The 27261-nt window shown below is 45.6% G+C and overlaps 1 protein-coding gene and 1 long non-coding RNA gene across 3 annotated transcripts in view; one reads left to right on the plus strand and one right to left on the minus strand.

The window, feature by feature from the left end:
- The window catches only part of LOC140408708 (AF4/FMR2 family member 4-like), a 249897-nt gene that overhangs the window by 101434 nt on the left and 121202 nt on the right, over nucleotides 1-27261 (plus strand). The gene's annotated exons all lie outside the window — the stretch shown is intronic.
- LOC140408709 (uncharacterized) overlaps nucleotides 1-27261 on the minus strand; it is a 54214-nt gene that overhangs the window by 17857 nt on the left and 9096 nt on the right. The window contains exon 2 of the long non-coding RNA XR_011940175.1: nucleotides 11187-11272. This is a non-coding gene — a long non-coding RNA (uncharacterized lncRNA). The remainder of the gene's footprint in view (nucleotides 1-11186; nucleotides 11273-27261) is intronic.

Consider the following 27261-nt stretch of genomic DNA (forward strand, 5'->3'; position numbering starts at 1 on the left):
CCAAGCTAATAAATTACCCCCCCTATTCCCATGTGATCTTTTCTTCTGTATTAACCTTTGGGTGGCACCTTATCAAATGCCTTCTGGAAGTCCAGATATGCATCTACATGATGTCCATTATCCATTTGGCATTCGGATCTTCGAAGAACTCCAGCAAATTACTCAAACATAATTTACCCATTAGAAAACCATGTTGCCGACTATTGGCTTCCGGGTGCGGCGATCGCACGTTAAGTCGCACGTTTCGGCAGCTCCCGGTGGAAAGGACTTTTGGGCTCTTAATAGGAGCCCCAACGGCAATTTTAACGGCTAAAAACACTGTGCGGTAAACCAGAAGGGAATCCCCCCTGGACACGGATGGAAAAAGGAGAGTAAAGTGGCCGGATTGTGGTGGATCCTCTAGAGCAGCGGCAAGGAAGGCAAGCACAAAGCAAGATGGCGTCAGAAGGTGGCAGTTTAATATGGTGCCCTGACCAACAAGAGTTCCTGCGGCGTTGCGTGGAAGAACTTAAAAAGGAGATGAAGAAGGAGCTGCTGGCCCCGATATTACAGGTGATTGAAGGGCTAAAGGAGGAGCAAAAGACCCAGGAGCAGGAGCTTCGGGTCGTGAAGGCAAAGGCTGCTGAGAATGAGGACGACATACAGGGCCTGGTGGTGAAGACAGAAATGCACGAGGCACAACACAAAAGGTGTGCGGAAAGGCTGGAGAATAATGCGAGGAGGAAGAATTTAAGGATTCTTGGTCTTCCCGAAGGTGCAGAAGGGGCGGACGTAATGGCATATGTGAGCACTATGCTGCACTCGTTAATGGGATCGGAGGCCCCGACGGGCCCGTTGGAGGTGGAGGGAGCCTATCGAGTTATGGCGCGAAGACCGAGGGCTGGAGAAATTCCTCGAGCCTTAGTGGCGAGATTTCTCCGATATAAGGACAGAGAGATGATCCTCAGATGGGCAAAGAAATCTCAGAGCAGTAGGTGGGAGAACGCGGTGATCCGCGTATATCAAGATTGGAGTGCGGAGGTGGCGAGAAGGAGGGCAAGCTTTAATCGGGCCAAGGCGGTGCTGCACAAAAGGAAGGTTAAATTTGGAATGCTGCAGCCGGCAAGACTGTGGGTCACACATCAAGGGAAACACCACTACTTTGAAACGGCAGAAGAGGCGTGGACATTTATTGTCGAGGAGAAACTGGAATAAGCGGGCTAGAAAAAGAACGTTTGGGACAAAGTGGTGGGGCGAATATGTGGGGTGAAGAGGGGGGGAAAAGGGGGAAGAGATGGTTTCCCAAGTTGTTAATCCTGCGACCCTGTAACTTTTCTCTCTTCCCCATGTCGTGGGGGAGGGGGTGAGGGAGGATGAGGAGCTGGAGGCGCCGGCCATTGGGGGCGGGGCCAAATGGGAAGCGCGGGCTTTGTTCCCGCGCTATGGTAATCATGGCGGGAACAGGGAAGCAGGAAGGAGGGGGCCTCGCACAGTGGGAGCCGAGGTCACGTGGGGAAGCCGAGGTCGGCCAGAGTTTGCTGACTTCTGGGAGCAACATGGGGGGTGCAATTACGCTAGTGAGGGATCTGGTGGGGGGGGGGGGGTTAACTGGGTTGTTGCTGCTGGGGAGAAGGGGGAGCTGGTATGGGGTGGGGCGGGAGGGCGCCGTTGGGGGGAGATACGGCTACGTGGGAACCGGGTGAGGAGCTGGATTGAAAAAGGAGATGGCTAGTCGACAAGGGGGGGGGGGGAAAGAGCCCCCCAACCCGGCTGATCACGTGGAATGTGAGAGGGCTGAACGGGCCGATAAAGAGGGCATGGGTACTCGCACACCGAAAGAAACTTAAGGCAGATGTGGTTATGCTGCAGGAGACGCATCTGAAACTGATAGACCAGGTCAGACTACGCAAAGGATGGGTGGGGCAGGTGTTTCATTCTGGGCTAGACGCAAAATACAGGGGGGTAGCTATACTAGTGGGGAAGCGGGTAATGTTTGAGGCGAAGACCATAGTGGCGGATAGTGGGGGCAGATACGTGATGGTGAGTGGCAAATTGCAAGGGGAGGCGGTGGTCTTAGTGAACGTATATGCCCCGAACTGAGATGATGCCAACTTTGAGGCGTATGTTAGGACGTATCCCGGACCTAGAGGTGGGGAAGTTGGTAATGGGTGGAGATTTTAATACGGTGCTGGACCCAGGGCTGGACAGATCGAGGTCCAGGACCGGAAGGAGGCCGGCTGCAGCTAGGGTGCTTAAGGACTTTATGGAGCAGATGGGAGGAGTAGACCCCTGGAGATTTAGTAGACCTAGGAGTAAGGAGTTTTCGTTTTTCTCCTATGTCCACAAAGTTTATTCACGGATAGCCTTTTTTGTTTTGGGAAGGGCACTGATCCCGAAGGTGACGGGGATGGAGTACACAGCTATAGCTATTTCGGATCACGCTCCACATTGGGTGGACCTGGAGATAGGGGAGGAAAAAGAACAGCGTCCACCCTGGAGAATGGACATGGGATTATTGGCAGATGTGGGGGGGTGTTTAAGGGTGAGGGGGTGTATTGAAAGGTACTTGGAACTCAATGATAATGGGGAGGTCCAGGTGGGAGTGGTCTGGGAGGCGCTGAAGGCAGTGGTTAGAGGGGAGCTGATATCTATTAGGGCACATAAAGGAAAGCAGGAGGGTAGGGAAAGGGAGCGGCTGTTGAAAGAACTTCTGAGGGTGGACAGACAATATGCGGAGGCACCGGAGGAGGGACTGTACAGGGAAAGGCAAAGGCTACATGTAGAATTTGACTTGTTGACTACGGGTAATGCAGAGGCACAATGGAGGAAGGCACAGGGTGTACAGCACGAATATGGGGCGAAGGCGAGCAGGTTGCTGGCCCACCAACTGAGGAAAAGGGGAGCAGTGAGGGAGATAGGGGGGGTGAGAGATGAGGAGGGAGAGATGGAGCGGGGAGCGGAGAGAGTGAATGGAGTGTTCAAGGCATTTTACGAAAGATTATATGAAGCTCAGGCCCCGGATGGGAAGGAGAGAATGATGTGCTTTCTGGATCGGCTGGAATTCCTTAAGGTGGAGGAGCAGGAGAGGGCAGGACTGGGAGCACAGATTGAGACGGAGGAAGTAGTGAAAGGGATTGGGAGCATGCAGGCGGGGAAGGCCCCGGGACCAGACGGATTCCCAGTGGAATTCTATCGGAAATATATGGACTTGCTGGCCCCGCTACTGATGAGAACCTTTAATGAGGCGAGGGAAAGGGGGCAGCTGCCCCCGACTATGTCAGAGGCAACGATATCGCTCCTCCTAAAGAAGGAAAAAGACCCGCTGCAATGCGGGTTCTATAGGCCTATTTCCCTCCTGAATGTGGACGCTAAGATTCTGGCCAAGGTAATGGCAACGAGGATAGAGGATTGTGTCCCGGGGGTGGTTCATGAGGACCAAACTGGGTTTGTGAAGGGGAGACAGCTGAATACAAATATACGGAGGCTGCTAGGGGTAATGATGATGCCCCCACCAGAGGGGGAAGCGGAGATAGTGGTGGCGATGGATGCCGAGAAAGCATTTGATAGAGTGGAGTGGGATTATTTGTGGGAGGTGCTGAGGAGATTTGGCTTTGGAGATGGGTATATCAGATGGTTACAGTTGCTGTATAGGGCCCCGATGGCGAGCGTGGTCACGAATGGACGGGGGTCTGATTATTTTCCGCTCCATAGAGGGACGAGGCAGGGATGTCCTCTGTCCCCGTTATTGTTTGCACTGGCAATTAAGCCCCTCGCCATAGCATTGAGGGGTTCCAGGAAGTGGAGGGGAGTACTCTGGGGAGGAGAAGAACACCGGGTATCTCTGTATGCGGATGATTTGTTGCTATATGTGGCGGACCCAGCGGAGGGGATGCCAGAGATAATGCAGATACTTGGGGAGTTTGGGGATTTTTCAGGGTATAAATTGAACATGGGGAAAAGTGAGTTGTTTGTGGTGCATCCAGGGGAGCAGAGCAGAGAAATAGAGGATTTACCGTTGAGGAAGGTAACAAGGGACATTCGGTACTTGGGGATCCAGATAGCCAAGAATTGGGGTACATTACATAGGCTTAATTTAACGCGGTTGGTGGAACAGATGGAGGAGGACTTTAAGAGATGGGACATGGTGTCCCTGTCACTGGCAGGTAGGGTTCAGGCGGTTAAAATGGTGGTCCTCCCGAGATTCCTTTTTGTGTTTCAGTGCCTCCCGGTGGTGGTCACGAAGGCTTTTTTCAAAAGAATCGAGAAGAGTATTATGAGTTTTGTGTGGGCCGGGAAGACCCCGAGAGTGAGGAGGGGATTTTTGCAGCGCAGTAGGGACAGAGGGGGGGTGGCACTACCGAGCCTAAGTGAGTACTACTGGGCCGCCAATATGTCAATGGTGTGTAAGTGGATGGGAGAAGAGGAGGGAGCGGTGTGGAAGAGATTGGAGAGGGCGTCCTGCAGGGAGACTAGCCTACAAGCTATGGTGACGGCACCGTTGCCGTTCTCACCGAAGAAATACACCACAAGCCCGGTGGTGGTGGCTACATTGAAAATTTGGGGGCAGTGGAGACGGCATAGGGGAAAGACGGGAGCCTCGGTCCGGTCCCCAATAAGAAATAACCATAGGTTTGTTCCGGGGAGAATGGATGGGGGATTTGGAGCATGGCAAAGAGCTGGGGTAGCACAATTGAGAGATCTGTTCTTGGATGGGACGTTTGCGAGTCTGGGAGCGCTGACGGAAAAATATGGGTTGCCCCAAGGGAATGCATTTCGGTATATGCAACTGAGGGCTTTTGCGAGGCAACAGGTGAGGGAATTCCCGCAGCTCCCGACGCAGGAGGTGCAGGATAGAGTGATCTCCGAGACATGGGTGGGGGATGGTAAGGTGTCGGACATATATAGGGAAATGAGGGACGAGGGGGAGATCATGGTAGATGAGCTGAAAGGGAAATGGGAAGAAGAGCTGGGGGAGGAGATTGAGGAGGGGCTGTGGGCTGATGCCCTACGTAGGGTAAACTCATCGTCCTCGTGTGCCAGGCTAAGCCTGATAAAATTTAAGGTATTACACAGGGCGCATATGACTGGAGCACAGCTCAGTAAATTTTTTGGGGTAGAGGATAGGTGTGCGAGATGCTCGAGAAGCCCAGCGAATCACACCCACATGTTCTGGTCATGCCCGGCACTACAGGGGTTTGGGTGGGGGTGGCAAAGGTGCTTTCGAAGGTGGTGGGGGTCCAGGTCGAACCAAGCTGGGGGTTGGCTATATTTGGGGTTGCAGAAGAGCCGGGAGTGCAGGAGGCGAGAGAGGCTGATGTTTTGGCCTTTGCGTCCCTAGTGGCCCGGCGCAGGGTATTGTTAATGTGGAAGGAAGCCAAACCCCCGGGTGTGGAGACCTGGATAAATGACATGGCAGGGTTTATAAAGTTAGAACGGATTAAGTTCGTATTAAGGGGTTCGGCTCAAGGGTTCACCAGGCGGTGGCAACCGTTCGTCGACTACCTCACAGAAAGATAGAGGGAATGGAAAAGAAGAAGACAACAGCAGCAACCCAGGGGGAGGGGGGGGGGGGGGGTGGGGGGACTGGACGGACTCTCAGGGATGTTATTGTATATGTATAGGCACTTGCTTTAGGTAATGTATATTGGACTGTTGGATATTGGACTGTTGGATTGTATCTTTGGAGAGTATTTATTTTTGACAAGGCAGTTGCCATTTAGTTTGGTTCTTGTTTCTGTTCATATATTATTTATTTATTTGTTTAAAACTGGCCACTGTTATTTATATTGCTTTATTGTTTAAAAGAAACACTACGTACTGTTATGTTTGGCCAAAAAATCTTGAATAAAATATATTTTTTAAAAAAGAAAACCATGTTGACTCAGATGGATTGTGTTTTGACGTTCTAAATGTCCTGTTACTATTTAATAATGGATTTGAACAATTTCCTAAATGGTCTATAGTTTTCTACTTTCTGCTTCCCTCCCTTTTTGAATAAGGGGATTATATTAGCATTTTCCAACCCACTGGAACCTTTCCCTCATCCAGGAAATTTGGAATATTATAACCAATGGATTCACTATCTCCGCTGCCACTTCCTTTAAGACCCTAATATGTAGGCCATCAGGCCCTAGGGACTTGTCTGCCTTGCATCCTAATAGTTTATGTTTGGTACGTTTTCCCTATTGATGATGATTAACCTCCGATTTTACCTCATTACTCAACCCCTATAACTTTTGAATTGCTTTTGTTGCACTGCAATACATTCTTTCATCGTCATGCGAAGAATTTTGAAGAATGACCAGAGCTCTGTGCAGTATTTTAACTGAAATCTGCATTGCTAAAAGCTTAGTGTAACCTTTGAGCTTACACCCCACCCAACTGGCTAGATAAGTCCAGCATTCTGTTATCCTTTGTAATTGTATAATTGTCTTGATTTCAGAGTTATATAACTCCCAAGCTGCTTTCATAACTGTCCTGCATTAACTTTATCTTTCATTGGGCCTTTCCCTCTGGTCTTTCTTGGTCCAAAAAATAAAATTTGCCACTTGTCAATATTAAATGTAATTTTCTATTTATCTGCCCTAGATCGTTTTGCAGAAGTTTAATTATTATTTTCTGCCCCTACAGCACTAGCTACTTCCTTGCTCACTGCAAATTTATCAAGCTTTATATTCTGCATCTGGTTAGTTTTGTGGAGATGAGAAACAACAGTCGATGCTCTAATTCCTGTGGTAGCCTCCTCAACAGTGACCCCTGCCCTGATAAATCATGGACTGGATTCTCCATTTGGGAGACTAGGGGTGGGAATCTCCGTCCCCAGACACCCAGAATGCATTCCCCAATGAGACAGAGAATCGGACGCTGGGGCAAAATTGGGATCAGCACCGGGCGCTGATCCGAATACCAAACTCTGACCCCTCGCTGTTGGTGTGAACAGGTTCCACCTCTTGCCCCAGTGGAAGCACGGAAATAAATGTGAATTAGCCGCAATGACCAATTAACATCTATTTATCGGGCCCGGCGCCCTATGCTCTGCCCTACCGTGATTCTCCAGTCCTCGCGGCCAGGAATCACATGGGTGTGGTTCGTTTGTGGTCTCTACAATTGTGACCCTGATGTGGTGGACGTTAGGGTGGGCCAAGGGACCTGTAATAGGCGTACCCTCCCACAGGGACCCCTGCCTAAATGAACCCCCTCCACAGATTGCCCCCTCCACACACACACAAAGACCCCCCTCCCACCCAGAAAAGAGACCCTTGTCTAGAAGCTAGAGAAAAGTCCAGTCAGGGGCTGTGAGAAGCATTCTCATTGTAGTACCTACTTTGCAGCTCCACGTGTCTGTTTCTCAAAGGTGAGCATCTGTGCCTGCATCTGGTTCCCACAGATTCACTGCTTGCAATCGTTCATGCCTTTAGAGTAGTGGTTTGTGATTGACAGCTCAGAAAAACTATTGGCCGCTTAGACCTATTCATATCCTTTCATGGTTCAGTGGCCAAATGATCAAGCCCCAATATTTGTAAAATTGTCTCCATCAAACGGATGTAAGTTGCACTAAGTGCATTCCAGTCACTCAAGTGTGTGATTTACAGGATGGATTCCCACATGACCAGAGACTTTGAGCATTTACAGAAGACAGTGCGCAGTCAGGTATGAACAACCAGGAACCTGTAAGTTGCACCAAAAGGGGTGCGTTTAAATCGCATACTGCAACAATGACCGTCTGAGCCATACCACCCCAATCCCGAGGATAACACCCAGAGTGCATGGACTTGGCATCAATCTGTTCCCTGCTGTTCCTGCAGCCCGGGCAGGCACTAAGCTGCAAGCCAGACAGGTTTTCTTACCTTCTCGGTGCCCCTCATCAGCCATGGCACCCAGGTCCCGCTTGTAAATATTTGCACTAGCTCACACCCCCATGACTCTCATTTGAGAGCGGTGGGGCATACTATGTCCAACCCGCTAATGACAATCAAATCCATGCAAATGATGATTTTGCATGGGCCCACCAGCACGGTGCGAACTTCACTAACACCACCAGTGGGGGACTGGAGAATGGCGCCGGAATTGGTGCCAGGCACAAATCATGAGTTTTTTTTGATTATGTGGTATTTTCCAGCCAATTGCGATTCCAGCTGCCCGTGTTGAGAGGCGGAGAATCCAGCTCCCTTTGTGAATTGTCTCCCATATCTTTTATCTAAATTATTTTCCTATCCTACGTTCATCCCTGGATACCCATTGGTTTTAGGTTAATTGGTAGCCTTACACATGGAACTTTGTTAAAATCTTAATAAATAACATTGTGGAGGCTCCAGTAATTATTTTCATAATATCCTTAAATGGAGGAGACATCAGGAATCTTTTGATCCTTAATCTATACCCATTGTTGCTCAGTGCTTTTCCAACTTGTCTCTTAGTGCGCTTACATAGTACAGTTTTTATTACTCTGAACTGACATAAGGCCAATGGGTCTGTAGTTATTTCGGTCGGATTTGTTCTTTTTTTTAAATGCAAGTACTAAATTTGCTAGCTTTAAATTCTGTGGAATCTATCCGGCACATAGTGAATCTAACGTTGCCAGTGCTTGGCAGACCTCCCCCAGTCTTCAGCCTAAAATGGACGTAACCTGGCCCGGCGAGGAGATACTGGACTTTAGTCTGATTTAACTTATCCACTAACTCCCTCCTCACTGAATTCCAAAGGTTCTGTGAAACCTGCTGAGTATTGAATTGATATTTTGCTCCCTGGTAAACACTTCTGGAATATAATTATTCACTAATTTAGATATATCCATTATCTTCAATTTTTCCAACAATGTTAAAACATCTAGGCTGGAATTCTCCAGCCATTGGAATTTTTGTTCCCTCCTGCAGTGCACCCCTCCCCACGGGCTTCCCTGCAGCGTGGGGTGGCTTCAATGGGAAACCCCATTGACAAGTGGCGGGGAGTAGAGAATCTCACTGTCGGCAACAGTGTGCTGCCAAGAAACACTGGGGGACCGGAGAATCCCGCCCCTAATTTCCTCGCTGCATTTGTGGTTGCGTTGTAAAAACAAGCTTTATTATATTACTTAAATATGTATTATATTTCTTTCCATATTTTGATTATAATATCTCATAAACAATTAAGTTTTTAAAAAAATATATACATATTCTTACCAAAGTTTTTTTGCACCTCTCCATTTTATTAGGAGACACTGTGTAGTATGTTCTTCTCCGTTTTGGAGTCTGGTTACTTGCCTTGCATTTGCTTCTTATGTATGTACTTGCTCCTGTGCATTTACATATTATAGTTTTTAAAGATTTAAATGTTGCCGTACCTGATTCCCTGCCAGGGGCATTCCATTTGATACTTTTAATTTGCCTCTAATACCACTGAATTTTACTTCCTTGAAATGGTAAATGTTGTAAGGGCCTTTTGCAGTCGGTCTCATGGAGAGAGTCAGCGGCTTGCAAGGTTGAACAGTAGCATTACTGGTAATGATATACATAAGTATGAAGTATAGTCCAAGGTAAGAGTTAACTTCATGCTAACGTCTACTCCAGTCTCTCCATACAACTTTCTATTGCCATGTATGTCGCTACATGGGACTGTACAGTCCCACATTAACCCTTGCTATGTCTTAACACCCTTCGACCACAAGCTTTTGTTTTAGGTTCTTGCCGGCACCAATTGCCAGAGAACCTCAAAGTTGATCACATGATGGCCTCTAAAACGCCCATTCATTCTCAATTAGAGATGATGTCCTGATTAGCAAGAACCAAGCCAAATTGTAAATTTGCCCCAGTGAATCATTGATAAATAGATGTATAAAACTTTTTCTGGCACAATCTGTCAAGAGTTTAGAATCTGTTGATGCAATTTTGGATAATTGGTGGCATTTATTATTGAAACAGTCACCTGTCTAATTGTGTCATCTAGGCTACCCTTTACTGCCCTTTAGGGGGTGTGACTTTGACCCTGTGGTTTTTTTTTCAGCTCTAACGAGTGTACTTTTTCCCTTCCTCTTGAGCGGAACAGTTGGCATTTCCTTGCTTAAAATTATCCAATATCTAATCCATCACATCCCTTTGGCTGTTTTTATATTTAATTTAATGTTCACTTTATCTCCATTTCATGCTACTTATGTAGCACAGTGCTCGCGCATTGCAGTTTTCTAAATCTGCAGGTGCTGACATGAACGATCTGTGTAACTGACCTCATAGTGACTCAGTGAACAGCTGGTATCAGAGGATATTACTTTAGGACTTGGTGATGCGAATTATCGAGGGATGAGCGAGAGATCTTTTTATAATCCTCTGATGCAGAAATTTTAAAGATCCATCTGCCTTTCTGACAAGTTTGCCGGTTCATTCCGATACAAATTTACAAACAGGGAGCAGGACTATCCGCTCAGCCCATCAAGCCTGATCTGCCATTCAGTAAAATTATGGCTGATCTGGATGTATCCTCCCATCCACCCAAGTAACCTTTCATCCCATTGTTTATCGCAAATCTACCCACCTCTGCAATGCAAACATTCAAAGACTCTGCTTCCACTGCCCCTTTAAGGAAGGGAGTTCCAAAGACTCGAGAAAAACTTTCTTCTCACCTGTCTTAAATGGGCAACCCCCAGGGCAGCACAGTGGCACAGTCGTTAGCACTGCTGCCTCATGGCGCCTAGGTCCCAGGTTCGATTCCGGTTCTGGGTCACTGTCCGTGTGCAGTTTGCACATTCTTCCCCGTGTTTGCGTGGGTTTCGTCTCCACAACCCAAAGATGTGCCGGCTAGGTGGATTGGCCATGCTAAATTGCCCCTTAGTTGGCAAAAATTAATTGGGTACTCTAAATTTATTTAAATTTTTTTTTTTTAATTGGCAACTCCCTTATTTATAAACAGTGCCCCCTAGTTCAAAAGATTCTCCCACAAGAGGAACCATCCTCTCCCACATTGTCAAGATCCCTCGGGGTCTTTCGATCAAGTCTGCCCTAACTTTTCTTAAACTCTGACAGATTCAAGCCTAAATAAAATACATAAATATATATTTAATCCTGAATCTCTTCCAACTGTTTTCAAGTCTCCAGTGTAAATACAACTTCTGTTATAAATATGGAGGAGCAATTGGTGAACGTTGTAGACTTGCCATTATTATAATTATACTAATTGCAATTTGACTTTTTTTTTAAATGTGCTTTTAAAAGAAAATGTAAAACGAGTTGCAATTTTACCTTCATGTTTTTTGGTCATAGTTTTGAGACAGATGAATAGCCCGCACGGCTCTCCATGGGTTTGTTGTATCAGCTACTGTGGAGTACTGCAGGAATGTGAGAACTATTTTCGGATCTGCTGGAGGAGTGAGCATACAATACACCCTTACTTTAAAATAAGACACTCTTTTAGGGATTAGTGAACCCACCATGTACACAAAATTATGGAGATGCTCTCAAATTTTTATTATTGCATTGTTTGGTTCAGTCCACTTACATGGAATGGATTTTGTCTAGGTCTGCAATTGCCATTACCGGGTGTTGTTTGAAATGCATCATCCAATCTGGTATTTATCGCCACCAATGTGGAGTGAAGTAAATGTATTTTTAAATCTGAGAACAGTTTTATGTGTCAATGTTATATTTCGTTAAATACACTAATAACCTGGTAAGTGTTCTAATGAATATCGCTGCAGTGAGCTTTCAGTTGTAGCTCCATCATCAGGCTATCATTCGCGAGCGAAGTGATGCACTTTCTTGTATTTTTGACGTGCCCTGAAAGCTCAAGTACACAGGTGGTGAGACGTTTGCAGGGACAGACTTTCGAAAAGAAAAAACTTCAGGTAGCCCCAAAGCACTTTCCAACAATTGAATAACTCTTAGTAGTTGGTCACTGATCTAAAGTAGGAAACAAACAGCCAATTTGTGCAAAATACACAATGGTATTTGTATTTATCGACGTGCAATTCTTTTCACTAAGTATTTTGAGAGCTCATTTATGATTTCCTACGGACATCTGACATTTTTGGGTTGAAGTTAACCTCCCAAGACCATTCTGGTTTCCGTTTTGAGATGGTGTTTCCAGTATGAGGGAGCATACGCATTATGTCTAGCTGCCTTTGCCTTTGTATCACTCCTCGTCACACAAAGTTTATCTGTTTTTCCAATGCTTGCATCATTCTGCTTAGACAAGTTGAGGCAGACGACAGTATACCCAGCCATTTGATCCACACCCAGATAACATTTGCTTAAAATGTCCTAAATAGTCTGCTCGGAACACAACTGCAAATTACAGTCACTAATACTGAGTAATAGGGCAGACATTTGGACTGCTCTAACCCTGCTGATTAATGAGCATAGTTTTGTTTTTATTATGAATCTAAGCAGAGCTATTGCCAGAATTTTGCAGGATATTATTTATATAAACAAAAACTTGTGCAATTTCACAGCTCAAGGGTCTAAAGTTGTACAAAGAAGCATAGTTAAAGGCTGTGCTGGTACAAGAGTTTGTAGGACAGGCTGCTTTAAGATGAAACTTTGAAATTGGCTTTGTATATTCCCGGCTTTGCACTCGTACTGGTAAAACCACTGTATCTGTACTGCAGAGGAGATTTATCAGGGTAACCGTGGTGAAACATGCATGGGTGTCATACTAATGACGGTGAAAATATTAGGTCAGATAACCAAAAGCTTGGTAGATTTTTTTTTTTTAAAGTGTCTTAAAGGAGGAAAGTGATGTAGAGACATGGAGAGGTTTAGAGAGGCAATTCCAAAACAAGTGGGCAGCACGGTAGCATTGTGGTTAGCACAATTGCTTCACAGCTCCAGGGTCCCAGGTTCGATTCCCGGCTTGGGTCACTGTCTGTGCGGAGTCTGCACGTTCTCCCCGTGTGTGCGTGGGTTTCCTCTGGGTGCTCCGGTTTCCTCCCACAGTCCAAAGATGTGCAGGTTAGGTGGATTGGCCATGCTAAATTGTCCTTGGTGTCCAAAATTGCCCCTAGTGTTGGGTGAGGTTACTGGGTAATGGGAATAGGGTGGAGGTGTGGGTTTGGGTAGGGTGTTCTTTCCAAGAGCTGGTGCAGACTTGATTGGCTGAATGGCCTCCTTCAGCACTGTAAATTCTATGAACTGAAGGCACCAATGGTGGTGTAATTACGATTGAGGATACATGAGCAGTCAGAAGTAGAGAAGCACCGATATCTGAGAATTGTGGGGTTTGAGGAGATTACAGAGATAGGGAGGGATACAGACATGGAGGGAGGGATGCAGACATGGAGGGATTTGAAAACCAGGATGAGAATTTTGAGACGTGTCATGACTGGGAGCCAATGTAGGTGCACGAGCACGGGGCTCATGGAGGAATGAGACTTGCAGTAAGCTGAGACACGGGCAGCTGAGTCTTCAATGATCTCAAACAGAGGGCATCATTTGGGCGACTGCCAGGAGTTTATTGGAATAGTTGGCATTAGAGGTAACAAATATATGGGTGAGGGATTCAGCAGTTGAGACGGGGGCGAAGTCTATCCATGTTATGGAGGCGGTCTTCGAGATGACACGAATATGGCGTCAGACATTTATCTCCCAATCAAAATATGATATTAAGGTTGCAAACAGACTTTTTGATCTCAGACTGTTGGCAGGGTGATGGACCAAGTAGTAGTTAGGAACAGAGTTTGGAGCAGTGATTGGAAACAATGACTTCAGCCGTCCCAATATTTAATTGGAGCAAATTTCTGCTCATCCAGTACTGGATGTCAGATAAGCAATTTAGCAACAGTGGAAGGGTCGCGAGGGAAGCAGTGGTGAGGTTGACCTTGGTCTCATCTGTGTACGTGTAAATGTTAATGCCAATCCTTTGGATGGGGTGGATGGGGCGAACCCAAGATGATGCAGGAGCAGCGAGAGAAGCCATTGCAAATGATTCCTTGGCTAGGATTAGATAAAAATGGAACAACGTGAGAACAATCCCACCCAGCTGGATTACAGTGGAGAGGTGTTGGACGAAGATGGTGTAGTTAACTGCGTCAAAGGGTCACAAAGGAAGAGGAGGGCAAATTTATTTTTGTCACCGTCCCGTAGGATGTTATTTGTGACTTTGATACCTACTTCAGCACTGCGCAGGGGTAGAAACCATGCCTCCGTTTTGTGTGGGAGACTTAGTGGAAACAGGATAAATCTGAGTCCTTGGGTGTGATTTAACGGAAGCATTTCGAAGTGTCATTTTGGACAGGATGTTGCTCAATGGCTGCGTTGGTGAGATCACGGCCCATATCGAACGGCACTTAGTGCCAGATATGAGCCCCTACGAGCTCCCTCGTCCAATCTTCGTGCTTGTCCCTCAGAGCCCCTGGCACCCACCAGCAGAACCATCTGGTGTCCAAGTATGGTGCCCACACATGTCACCTGTTTTGGAACCCCCGATCCATCAAGCAAGTGGCTCACAGTGCCCTCTGTCCCCGCAGGAGAAAATGGCCCATAATAAGCAAGAAAGTGCCGAGACGGGGGGGCCAAGATGGGAGACTTGGGAGCGATCCAATTCCTCGCCCTGTTGAAAATGAAAATCGCTTATTGTCACAAGTAGGCTTCAAATGAAGTTAATGTGCAAAGCCCCTAGTCACCACATTCCGGCGCCTGTTCGGGGAGGCTGGTACGGGAATTGAACCGTGCTGCTGGCCTGCCTTGGTCTGCTTTCAAAGCCAGCGATTTTAGCCCAGTGCTAAACAGCCCCTGTTACGACACCCTGGGCTATTGCGTGGTCAATTCCAGCCCCACATGCCCCAGAGTCACAACACGGGTGAATTAACCAATAATTATTATTTCAGAAAATACCCAATGTCTTTGGCTCTTGGCTACCCAATAATTACAGTCATCAGGTTTGTAAATGAAACCTCAATTGTTGTTTATTTATAACAAGAATTTTAATGTAATATGTGGCAAATACAACTGGTTAACTATTAGCTCATAACCTAATTCCCACTTTAACTTGCCCTCCCCACCCTTGTATATTACACACACACACAACAAATAGGGGTGGAAAGGGGTAAAAATCATGTGATTGGAAGAAAAAGTGTTTATTTCAGATGATGATAGTTCTTAGTGGTTTGCATTGGTGGTTCAGTGGTAGAATTCTCGCCTGCCACGTGGGAGGCCAGAGTTCAATTCTTGGCTAAAGTAAGGCAACTCTTTTATGGGCGGCACGGTAGCTCAGTGGTTAGCACTGTGAAATGCTGCACAAGTCCCCCCTCGAGCCCTGGAATGAACAAGTTGCGTAGATGTTCAGGACTGCGATGACATTCACGGCCACTGGGAACGGGTGTCCTCCTGCATGCGGTGCCATGTCCGCAAGGTGTCTCGCTGTCTCTTTGTTGAGATGGAGTCTCCTGTGGCACAAAGACGCCTGTACACCTTGGGCCGCTGCTGGCGTCCCCCTCTGGATTCCTCCTCAGCCTGAAGGGAAGCTGAGTCTTTAGGCTGTCTGGCAGCCTCCTGCACATAGGGTGACGCCTCTAGCCAGCGTCGAAGCTGCTGCCACTTTTTCTGGGATCTGGTTGTTTGGGCTGCCACCAGCAACGCGAGGGCAGCCACTGCAGGACCGACAACACCGACCATATTGTTATATCTGTAAGGTATTGGGGAAGGAGCGAGACCGACAATCAGTTGGTGCTCCCACCCCAGAACCGTGCCCAGGATGTCTTCCCCTGATCTACACATGTACCCCTTGGCTGTGAGAGATCCCCACTGCTGTAGCCCAGGTCTTGTGTTTGATTGTTGGCTGCTGCCTCTATCGTGCTGCCGCTTCTAGAGATCGGGCAAACCATTCAAGCTTCAAAGTTTGATTGAAATGCGATACAATAATCATAATTTGGAGACATGGCATGCATACCCATGAGAAGTCATTTGAGAACTATGGAGTGCTCCCACAACTAACAAAGCCAATTCCTGATTAGCAATAGCTTCAGCTCTGAAGCTAGAGGCTGTTCACAGTCAAAATGAGGTAAATGACTGTCGGCATATAACCAAAAACTGGGCTTTGTCCTGGAAGTGTTTGGTAGTGTAGACAGGCTGCAGCTGTAGTTGCCGCTGTTATGGGTCACCACAAAATTTAAAGATGGCTTGAAGACTTCACAGATGAAACCCCCCCCCCCCCCCCCATCTCCTCTGGCCCACAGGTGGCCCCTGATCTGGAACACTTCAGCCCCCCCCCGACCAGCCTAACCTCCTTGAGCTACATACGGGAGAATGGAAATGGCTACTCCCCTCAGTTCACCTCCGTACCCCTCAGCTGCCATTGCGCCAGCTTAAGTTTTTAAAAAGTAGCACTAAACGACACCCACGTGATTTCTTGCTGGGGAGCCAGTTAATTCCCGGGAGGCTGCAGCATTTGACTTTGGTCTCGCGAATGTGATGGAAATTAATGCAAATGAGAGTTAATTATATGCTTGCCATATTTCGGTGTGATCTGGAACTCTCCATCGGGAGCGGGCCGGATGCACATCTCTATTTTGGCCTTTCCTGCTATTTAACTGGCGCGCCCAGATCTGCACCCATTTCTTTCAGAAAATGAATGAAGTAGAAAATGCTCAACGGCATGGTTTTCAATCTGTTTTCATGACAAATGGAGGGAATGATGCTTCGTTCTTCAGCCCCATTTTCTGCAAATAGAGCATTATTGTAAAAACAAGTTCACACTGTCCCTGGTCACTTGACAGGGACTACAAAAGTTGATATGCTTTGGTTTTTTATTTAGAATGATTTACAGTGGCAGTAATCTGACACCATCACATCACGCAGTCAATTACGTGACTGCACCTGCAAAGACCAGTTGCCAACGAGCAATTTGGTGATTTTAGAAATATGTAATTTGAGCTGCAAAGGTATTGGCTTTATGGGCCAAGGCAAGCACTCCTATTTAAATGCACACATCAAAGAGGCCGAAACCAATCCTGTTTTATTCACTCACTCTCCGGATGTGGGTGTTACCGGCAATTTATTGCTCAGCCCTGGTTGCCCTGAGAGGCGTGGGTGGACTGCTTTTTTTTTTGAATCACTGGTAGCTGTTCGATGCACTTGTGTGCCTTTTTGGGACACTTCAGTAGGCATAGAATTAAGAGAATGCACCAGAAAACTGACAGGCCATACGGCCCAACCGAACTGTGCTAATGATCGTGCTCCATTTGAGCCGATGAGAGTTCAATGCTGCTATTGCCTGTAGAAGATTTTGCTCTTCGCTAAAACATTGGCAACATGGGGAGACTTAGCTGATGTTAACCACAACTGAAGCGACTCCCACCACTAAGCGTTTGGAAGCAAAGAAAATGGCAACAGGGGTTGTTTCTAGAAATTTTGGTTACCTGGTGACTTGTGCTATGAGTAATGCATCTTAAAAATTGCAAGATTAACAATTTTGAGGATTTAAATTTTAATTTTGACATGCATGTTAGAATATGTGTAAAGTAGGAATTAGTCATAACTGGGACAGAATTGTCACCCCAAAGCACACCGGTGTAGTTGATAGATTAAAGCTATTTATCTTTGCAACTAAAACTCCTATGAAGGAGAAGAAAAGCCTGAAAGAGGGTGGAGCCAAAAGTACTGTAAATTAACATTTCTCGGGTATTGCAACTTCAAAACTAACTTTGTAAAATGAATTCAATGAAACCAGTTGACAACTTGAAGAAAACTGTTCAGCAATCTTTTTTTAAAAAAAAGAGTATTTTTCGACCATGGTTGGGTAAAAAGGCAGATGTCTTGCCAGATGTTGTTTCACTGGCTAAGACCTTGTTGGAGGTAGGCAACAATTGCTAGGCAACCTTTGCTAGATAGAACATTTTCATCAAGCAACCTGCCTGGAAGCAACACACAGCTTCTCGTAGGAGTACATCAGGAGGGATTTCGAAGCCTTTTCTGCTTGGGTTACCACTGTGGCAACAAATACAAAGAACTCAACCTGCCGATATTGGCTAAAAACTGACCAGGGCTGAACAAAAGGAGCAGGAAATTACTTGGCTATATGAGTGGACCATCAAGCATGTTTCTCTGGGTATGTTTGATTGTGCAAATGCACCTCTTGGCTGAAATAAACCTTTTCTCCAAGTGGCCGTGTTTTTACAGCATCTTATTCTGGGGTGTATGTGAATTGTCTTAATGCTTCTAGTGTATTATGTTTGCCATTCATATTGTAGTTAGCAAAACATTATTCAAGGTGCAACTTTGATATTCATATCCATTGTCTAATGCTGCAGGGTTTTCAATGCAATACATAACTAACATGTTGTGGAAATGCAAAGATTACTGAAGCAGAGTTCAGATGTATAGTTCCCTTTTCAGACCTTTTTATGCACAACCCAAATGTATTCGTTTTTTCCAACAGAACTAAGACCAAAAGTGCTGGAAATGCATATCCTTCAGCAGCAGTAAAGAGAAAAGGGTGATTAATGTTCCAGGAGTGTTTTTTTTCTAAAGTACATTTTAGGGGTCTACCATTTTCGGTGCATATTTTGTATTTGTTCAGATGTGGGCACGGCCAGCAAGGCCTGAATTTATTGCCTATTAATTGCCTTTGAGAAGGTGATGGTGAGTCACATTGGACTACTTGAGTCCTTGTAGATACACTCACAGCACTGCTATGGAGAAAGTACTGGAATTTTGACCCAACAGCAGTGAAGGAATGGTGATATGGTTCCAAGTTGGAATAGTGTGTGGCTTGGAGTGGAACTTGCAGGTGGTGCTGTTTTCTTGCCTCAGCTGTCCTTGTTCCTATAGGCAGTAAATGTTAAGTGTTTGGAAGGTGTTGTCAAAGGACCCTTGGTGAGTTCCTGCAGTTTGTTTTGTTTATGGTGTGGTGCACACTGCTGCTATTGTGCATCGGTGGTAATGAGAGCGAATGTTTAAGGTGGTGGATGGGGTACCGATCAAGCAGGCCACTTTGTCCTGGATAATGTTGAGCCTCTCTAGTGTTATTGGGGGTGCACACATCTAGGCAAGTGGCGAGTATTCCATCACATTCAATCCTTGGAAATGGTGGACAATCTTTGGGGAATTAAACAAATTACTCGCCAAAGAATTCCCAGCCCCTGACCCCTTGCTACGGTTTTCATATGACTTGTCCAGTTCAGCTTCTAGTCAATGGTAACTCGCAGGATGTTGATGGTGGGAGATTCAGAGGTGATTATGCCATTGAATGTCATGAAATGATGGTGACATTCTCGGTTGTTGGCGATGCATGGTGCGAATGTCACGCATTTTGCCCTAAATCAGTTTCCTATTGACGCAAATTTGTATATTTCACTGCAACTTGTTTAAACAAACTTGCCCACAATTTAATTGTTATAACTGAGCATGGTTAGTTGATAAAAGTCACCACAAAAAAAAAAGTTTCCAAATGAAATTCCGCAGCAGGAGTGGGCCGACTTTCACTGTGATTATCCTGTATATAGCCCTAATCATTTGGAGCATTGTCTTTTTATGAATGGGATGCTAACATTTTATGTACCTCTTGTTATGCCAGTTACTGAACAGGATATGAAATCAAGGCTGTGGGTCACAGTGTACCTCATTTATGCTGCAGAATTGCACAGAGTGCTGAGATTAAATAGAGCCAACAATGCGACATTTATCTTTTTGTGGGAACTTGTGATTCAGAAGGGAGCCATTCGGCCCATTTTGTCTGTGCTGGCTCTTTGAAAGAGCAGTCACACTTTTTTTGTCCATAACTCTAAAGTCCTCACCCTCCCTGTCTAACTCCCTTTCATTATTTGTGGAATCAGCTTCCCACCACTTTATAAAATGAACACATCACAACAACTCTGGATAGAAAACAATTCTTCTCAACTCCCCTCTGAAATTCTTGCCTATCAATTTTAAAACCTACAGCCTTTGGTTATTGACGTGCCCACCAGACGGAATACCTTTTCCCTATATATCAAAACCTCTCCTTTTGAAAACATTATTGGGACACCTCTTAACCCCCTCTTCTCCAAGGAGAACGGTCTTAATTTTTCCAAGCCCTCCAAAATTCCTCAACCCTGGCATCGTCCTAGTCAACCTTCATTGTGCCCTTTCTGAGCCTTTATATTCTTCTTGTATTGTAGCGCCCTGATTATCTACCTACTTCAGCGGAGGCCTAACCAGTGATTTGCAGACTTCAAACATGATCTTATGCTCTTGTATTTTATTCTTCTATTTATCAACGCAAATAATCTGTGTGCGCTTTGAACCAGATTATGCCAGCTCACCATGCCACCTTTTTAAAAAAAAAAAAAAAAAAAAATAATAAGTTGAGTGCTCAATTATTTTTTTCTAATTAAGGGGCAATTTAGCGTGGCCAATCCACCTAGCCTGCACATCTTTGAGTTGTCGGGATGAGACCCATGCAGACAAGGGGAGAATGTGCAAACTCCACACGGACAGTGACCCAGGACCGGGATCGAACCTGGGACCTCCGTGTCGTAGGCAGCAGTGCTAACCACTGCACCACCGTGCCCCTCTGACACCTTTTAATGACTGTTGTATTTGGACGCCCAAGACCTCACTTGATCATTCACACTTTTCAGATCGTGCTATTCGTTGTATATTTTTTACTGTTAATGCTGTCAGCATCTCTTGCTGGGTGAATGATGCAGCATTTCAGTCATTGGATTTGCTGCTTGCTGCTCAAGTGGGCTTTCTCTGTTCTGGAGAAATTAAACCTCAAAAATTTCAGATTACAAGCTACTATGTGGACATTGTTTACAATGATCTGTACTTTATATAGCACTTTTATCCAAATAAAATGTCCCACGGTGCTTCACAGGAGCATTATAAACCAAATTTGACACCGATGTGTCTGGTGATATTGGAGAAAAGGGCCAAAAGAGGTAGGTTTTAAGGAGAGTCTTAAAGGAGGAATGAGAGAGGTGGAGAGGTTTAGGGATGGACTTCCAGAACTTGAGGCCTAGGCAGTTGAAGGCACGCCATCATTGATGGACACACTTAAATCAGGAGTGCTGAAGAAGTCAGAATTAGAGTGCGGATATCTTGGAAGGCTGTGAGAATGGAGAAGATTACAGAGATGGGGAGAGATTTGAAAACTATTAAATTATTGCAATCTCAGAACAAACCCCAAGAGTGGCTAGGACACTGGACAGAAACCCCATTTATTTTATTTTATTTTAAGACTGTGAGGAAAGGAGTGATTTCACTTAAAATAGGGATATGATATATTAAAACAAACCTTACTAACCCAGTATTAAAATGTCTTCAATATCACACAAGAAAAATAGCTTACAATTACCCCTTAAACAATGTTAATCAATACAGTGACATGATAACCCTTAACTGCTATCTTTATTCCCACTCAAACAACAAAAGCATCTCTGCTCTCAATTCATTTTCAAATATAGTTATCATTCCGGCATATTTGATGTACATGAGATGATCTTAGGATACCCTACTTTGAGAAAGAGATATCTTCACTGCTTTAAAGAAAGAGACCTGACCCTGTCAGAACAATTCAGGATCTGCAGCTGAAGTCTTCAGAAACTCTGGCTGTATTTCTTCAGAAGCTGCTTCTCACTTGTTTCAGTTCACCTGCTAATCACACTTCTGAACTGCTTGGAAAGAAACTACTAATCTGTCGACAGACCTATCTTTAACTGACCCGCAGTAAGAGCAGATGCTTGACTTCCCAATCTGATACTCAAATAAACTGCTTTTCTCCAAAATGCCTGAATCATTCGCTCCTGCCATTAATTACATCATATTACCAAGCGCACAATGTATCTAATTAACTCCACAGGTAACCCCCTTAATCCAAACAAAACTGGGGGACACGGCACAGTGGTTAGCATTTCTGCCTCACAGCACCAGAGACAGAGGTTCGATTTGGGTGACTGTCTGTGTGGAGTTTGCACATTCTCCCTGTGTCTGCGTGGCTTTTCTCCAGTTGCTCCGGTTTCCTTTCACAGTCCAAAGATGTGCAGGTTAGGCGGATTGGACATACTAAATTACCTGCAAGTGTCCAAAGGTTAGGTGGGGTTACGGGGATAGGGCGGGGGTGTGGGCCTGGTTAGGGTGCTCTTTCGAGGGCCAGTGCAGACTCAAAGGACTGAATAGCCTCCTTCTGCACTGCAAGGATTCCATGAAATCTCCATTAGCCCAAACCTTTACGACGTCTTAATTGTACCTCTGGCTCCCAAAACCTTTCAAACCAGGATTCTTCAAAAACACTACTACATCAGTCATTTGCACACTAACCAAGGCTTTTAACATTACTGCACCAAATACATATAAATATCTGAAATTCCTACATTCATCACAAAATAAAAACAAGGATGTATGCTGGATAAATTCAGCAGGTCTGGCAGCATTTGTGGAGAGAGACTAAACTGATGTTTAGTCCAGATGATCCTCTACAGATGAAAGGTTTAAAGTTGATGTGTCACTAGACTGGGAACCAGTGCAGGTCAGCAAGAAATGTGTGTTGGTGGGGGGGGGGGTTGCTGGATGATTGGATTTGGTGTGATTAATTGGCAAATTTGCAGAGGGTAGCTTGTGGGAGGACAGCCAGGTGTGTGTTGGAATAGTCAAGTAGAGACATGAGGGTTTCAACTGCAGGTGGGCTGAGGCAGGAGCCAGAGTCCAAATGATGTGGAAATGAAAATGGCCGATCATTGTGATGCTGTGAACATGTGGTCAAGAGATCAAGTATGGCAGTTGCCTGGGCAAGGGGATAGAATCGGGGCTAGAGAAAGGAGTTTATAGCAGGGCCTGAAGCCAATGGCTTCGCTCTTCCTGATATTTAATTGGAATAACATTCTGCTCATCCGATACTGGATGTCCAATAAACAGGGTCAATATAAATTTGGGAAGCCGGAGCACTGGAGACTCTCTAACATATTTCAAACCCAGTGCTTGAGGGAGACTCTCCTGTTTAGAACAAAGAACAAAGAAAAGTACAGCACAGGAACAGGCCCTTCGGCCCTCCAAGCCTGTGCCGACCATGCTTCCCGTCTAAACTAAAACCTTCTACACTTCCTGGGTCCGTATCCCTCTATTCCCATCCTATTCATGTATTTGTCAAGATGCCCCTTAAATGTCACTATCGTCCCTGCTTCCACCACCACCTCCGGCAGCGAATTTCAGGCACCCACTACCCTCTGTGTATAAAAGAAAAACTTGCCTTGTACATCTCCTCTAAACCTTGCCCCTCGCACCTTAAACCTATGCCCCCTAGTAATTGACCCCACTACCCTGGGAAAAAGCCTCTGACTATCCACTCTGTCTATTCCCCTCATAATTTTGTCGACCTCCTATCAGGTTGCCCCTCAACCTCCGTCGTTCCAGTGAGAACAAACCAAGTTCATTCAACTGCTCCTCATAGCTAATGCCCTCCATACCAGGCAACGTCCTGGTAAATCTCTTCTGCGCGCTCTCTAAAGCCTCCACATCCTTCTGGTAGTGCGGCGACCAGAATTGAACACTATTTTGTGTGGGAAAATTCAATCCATTTAACATCCTCCGTTTCAAAGTTAGCACAGTTCCAAGTAACTAAATTATATTTAATTAATCACTTATTTTTGATTCTACATGACACTTCTAACATTCCCCACTGTTGGCGGTTCTGTAGGGATGCTGTTTTTACTAATGAAACAGAGAACTGGTGGTTACTGTTACTTGCTATTCTCCTTGCTCCCTCTCCCATTCTGCAATCCCCTCCACTCCAGTTCATTCATTTAAGAGTCTACCATTATATAGTACAAATATTGTAGCTGGCCAATGTGCAGAATTTGTAAAAGTTAAAGCAAAATGCTATGGGTGCTGGAAATCTGAAAGAAAAACAGAAAAATGCTGGACAAATACTAAGCAGGTCTCACAGAATCTGTGGAGAGAAAGAGTTAATGGCCCTGGTATTAGAATGGGGGGGGGGGTTGCAGGGTGGTGCAGGAAAAACCCAGCAAGGCTGGGGAGATGGGGGCCCTGCCAATAGTTAACGGTAGGGCCCATCTAGTTCAGTAATAATGATACAGACTTGTGTCTGACAGTCAGCCAAATCGATAGCCTCCTGGTCAGCAGGCAGAAGGCCAAACTTGTAACAGGAGGCCGCAGCCAGCTTGTATGGAATCTCCAGGCCAACAGTGGAATGGGCAGGCTTACAATAATAATAATCGCTTGTTGTATGGTGACGTAGTGGGTTAGCCCTGCTGCCTCACTGCGCCGAGGTCCCAGGTTCGATCCCGGCTCTGGGTCACTGTCCATGTGGAGTTTGCAAATTCTTCCCGTGTTTGTGTGGGTTTCGCCCCCACAAACCCAAAGATGTGCAGGCTAGGTGGATTGGCCACACTAAATTGCCCCTTAATTGGAAAAAATTAATTGAGCGCTCTAAATTTATTTTTAAAAATAATCGCCTATTGTCACAAGTAGCCTTCAATGAAGTTACTGTGAAAAGCCCCTGGTCGCCACAGTCCGGCACCTGTTCGGGGAGACTTGTACGGGAATTGAACCCGCGCTGCTGGCATTGTTCTGCATTACAAGCCAGCTGTTTAGCCCACTGGGAAGAAAAGACACTTGAGATCGCCGTTGGAAAAAAAGTGGGAACAAACACCAGTCCGGGGGGGGAGGGGAGAGAACAGAGAGTCCAAGGACTTCCTTGTGCAGTCTGGAGGAATCACTAGCCTGCAGTCAGCACTAAAAGCAACTGATTGTAAACACTGGCCTAGGCCAGTCAGCATTTCCTGCCTCCGATCTGTTGTCTGACAGCGGACATTTAGAACATAGAACATAGAACAATACAGCGCAGTACAGGCCCTTCGGCCCATGATGTTGCACCGAAACAAAAGCCATCTAACCTACACTATACCATTATCATCCATATGTTTATCCAATAAACTTTTAAATGCCCTCAATGTTGGCGAGTTCACTACTGTAACAGGTAGGGCATTCTACGGCCTCGCTACTCTTTGCGTAAAGAACCTACCTCTGACCTCTGTCCTATATCTATTACCCCTCAGTTTAAAGCTATGTCCCCTCGTGCCAGTCATTTCCATCCGCGGGAGAAGGCTCTCACTGTCCACCCTATCCAACCCCCTAATCATTTTGTATGCCTCTATTAAGTCTCCTCTTAACCTTCTTCTCTCCAACGAAAACAACCTCAAGTCCATCAGCCGTTCCTCATAAGATTTTCCCTCCATACCAGGCAACATCCTGGTAAATCTCCTCTGCACCCGCTCTAAAGCCTCCACGTCCTTCCTATAATGCGGTGACCAGAACTGTACGCAATACTCCAAATGCGGCCGTACCAGAGTTCTGTACAGCTGCAACATGACCTCCTGACTCCGGAACTCAATCCCTCTACCAATAAAGGCCAACACTCCATAGGCCTTCTTCACCACCCTATCAACCTGGGTGGCAACTTTCAGGGATCTATGTACATGGACACCTAGATCCCTCTGCTCATCCACACTTTCAAGAACTTTTCCATTAGCCAAATATTCCACATTCCTGTTATTCCTTCCAAAGTGAATCACCTCACACTTCTCTACATTAAACTCCATTTGCCACCTCTCAGCCCAGCTCTGCAGCTTATCTATATCCCTCTGTAACCTGCTACTTCCTTCCACACTATCGACAACACCACCGACTTTAGTATCGTCTGCAAATTTACTCACCCACCCTTCTGCGCCTTCCTCTAGGTCATTGATAAAAATGACAAATAGCAACGGCCCCAGAACAGATCCTTGTGGTACTCCACTTGTGACTGAACTCCATTCTGAACATTTCCCATCAACCACCACCCTCTGTCTTCTATCAGCTAGCCAATTTCTGATCCACTAACTAGTGTTAATTTACGGGCCTTCCCCTTGCTCACTGTTAAAATTAAGTTGGCACCGATCATGACTGATATGTTAATTTTGCCCCTGCCAGTTTCTTTTGTTGAAACATGATTCGACTTTGTTGAATTCCACACTGAGCAGGCATGCGGGTCAAGTTGCTCAATTCTCTTTCACACCCACACATTGGCGATCAGGATTAAATGTAGGCAAATGGCTCGGGTCAATGGCAGTTGAAAGGGACCCTGAGCTGGTGTTTACCAGGTGGAAATCTGGGCACATAGGGCTGTACTTTTTACATTCCATTCATCTTCCATCCCATACATTTAAGGACAGGTTGAAGTCAATGTCTTTGTCCATACAGGCCTGTCAATCAATCCAGGATCTCGGTAGCACAGTGGTTAGCATTTTTGTTTAAAACACCAGGGGCCCGGGCTCGATTCCCGGCTTGGGGTCCCTGTCTCTGCAGAGTCTGCACATTCTCCCCGTGTCTACGTGGGTTTCCTCCGGGTGTTCTGGTTTCCTCCAAGTCCAAAGGACATGCTTGTTAGGTGAATTGGACATTCTGAATTCACCCTCTGTGTACCCCAGCAGGCGCTGGAGTGTGACGACCAGGGGCTTTTCACAGTAACTTCATTGCAGTGTTAATGTAAGCCTACTTGTGACAATAATAAAGATGATCTGTAACCTCTAACTGTTGGAATGAATACAAAGCCAGGACCAGCCAATTTGAATCCCCCTCTTTACCGCAGTAGTTAATTGGTTGTATATAGTTTTGCTTGGATTCAGAGAGTGCTGAAGTATCTATGCTAGACCTTGATTGAAGACTGAAATAAAAGAATTTGCCTGTATCACCGGCACACAGCTCATCCATCTGGAATTTTTTCAGCAGCTCTTCGAATGACAAATGAAACATAATCAATTCCAGTTAGATTAGTGTCACCAATAGCTTAAAACTTAGTAAAAATAATAAATTCTCATTATTTTTGAGATGACATAATAGAGGTGCCGTCTGTCAAATGAGCCATTGACCCGAGAACCTGCCTAGCCAATCGTGTAGATGTAGATGATCTCGTGTTACTATTTGATGCAAAACTGTGACTTGCACTTATATAGCACCTATATGCAGAAAAATGTTCCAACTCACTTCATTAAAGCACAATCAAAGAAGCCGGGGGAGTTATTTTTCTGTCCTAGCCAATATTTATTGACTTCCACTTAATTGAAGGGAAAAAAGGTTATCTGACCATTTCATTAATTACAATTTGGGGCACATTGTTATGTGAAATTTAGTTTCTGTGACAGCCAACACATACTTCAAAAAGTACTTTGATTGTGAAGCACTTTGGGACTTCTTCAAGGTGAAAAAGATATTGGCTAAATACAACTAGTTCTTCTAGCTGCTTTTACCCAGGGCTGCAGTGTGGTTAAAATTGGTCTTTTGTGTCTCTGCAGTAAGAGGAAAATCAGCTGGGGCTTGCAGCTCATGATCCTTATCTCGTGTCCCCTCT

This window comes from Scyliorhinus torazame, chromosome 3, assembly GCF_047496885.1.
Source record: "Scyliorhinus torazame isolate Kashiwa2021f chromosome 3, sScyTor2.1, whole genome shotgun sequence".
NCBI classification, from domain to species: Eukaryota; Metazoa; Chordata; class Chondrichthyes; order Carcharhiniformes; family Scyliorhinidae; genus Scyliorhinus; species Scyliorhinus torazame.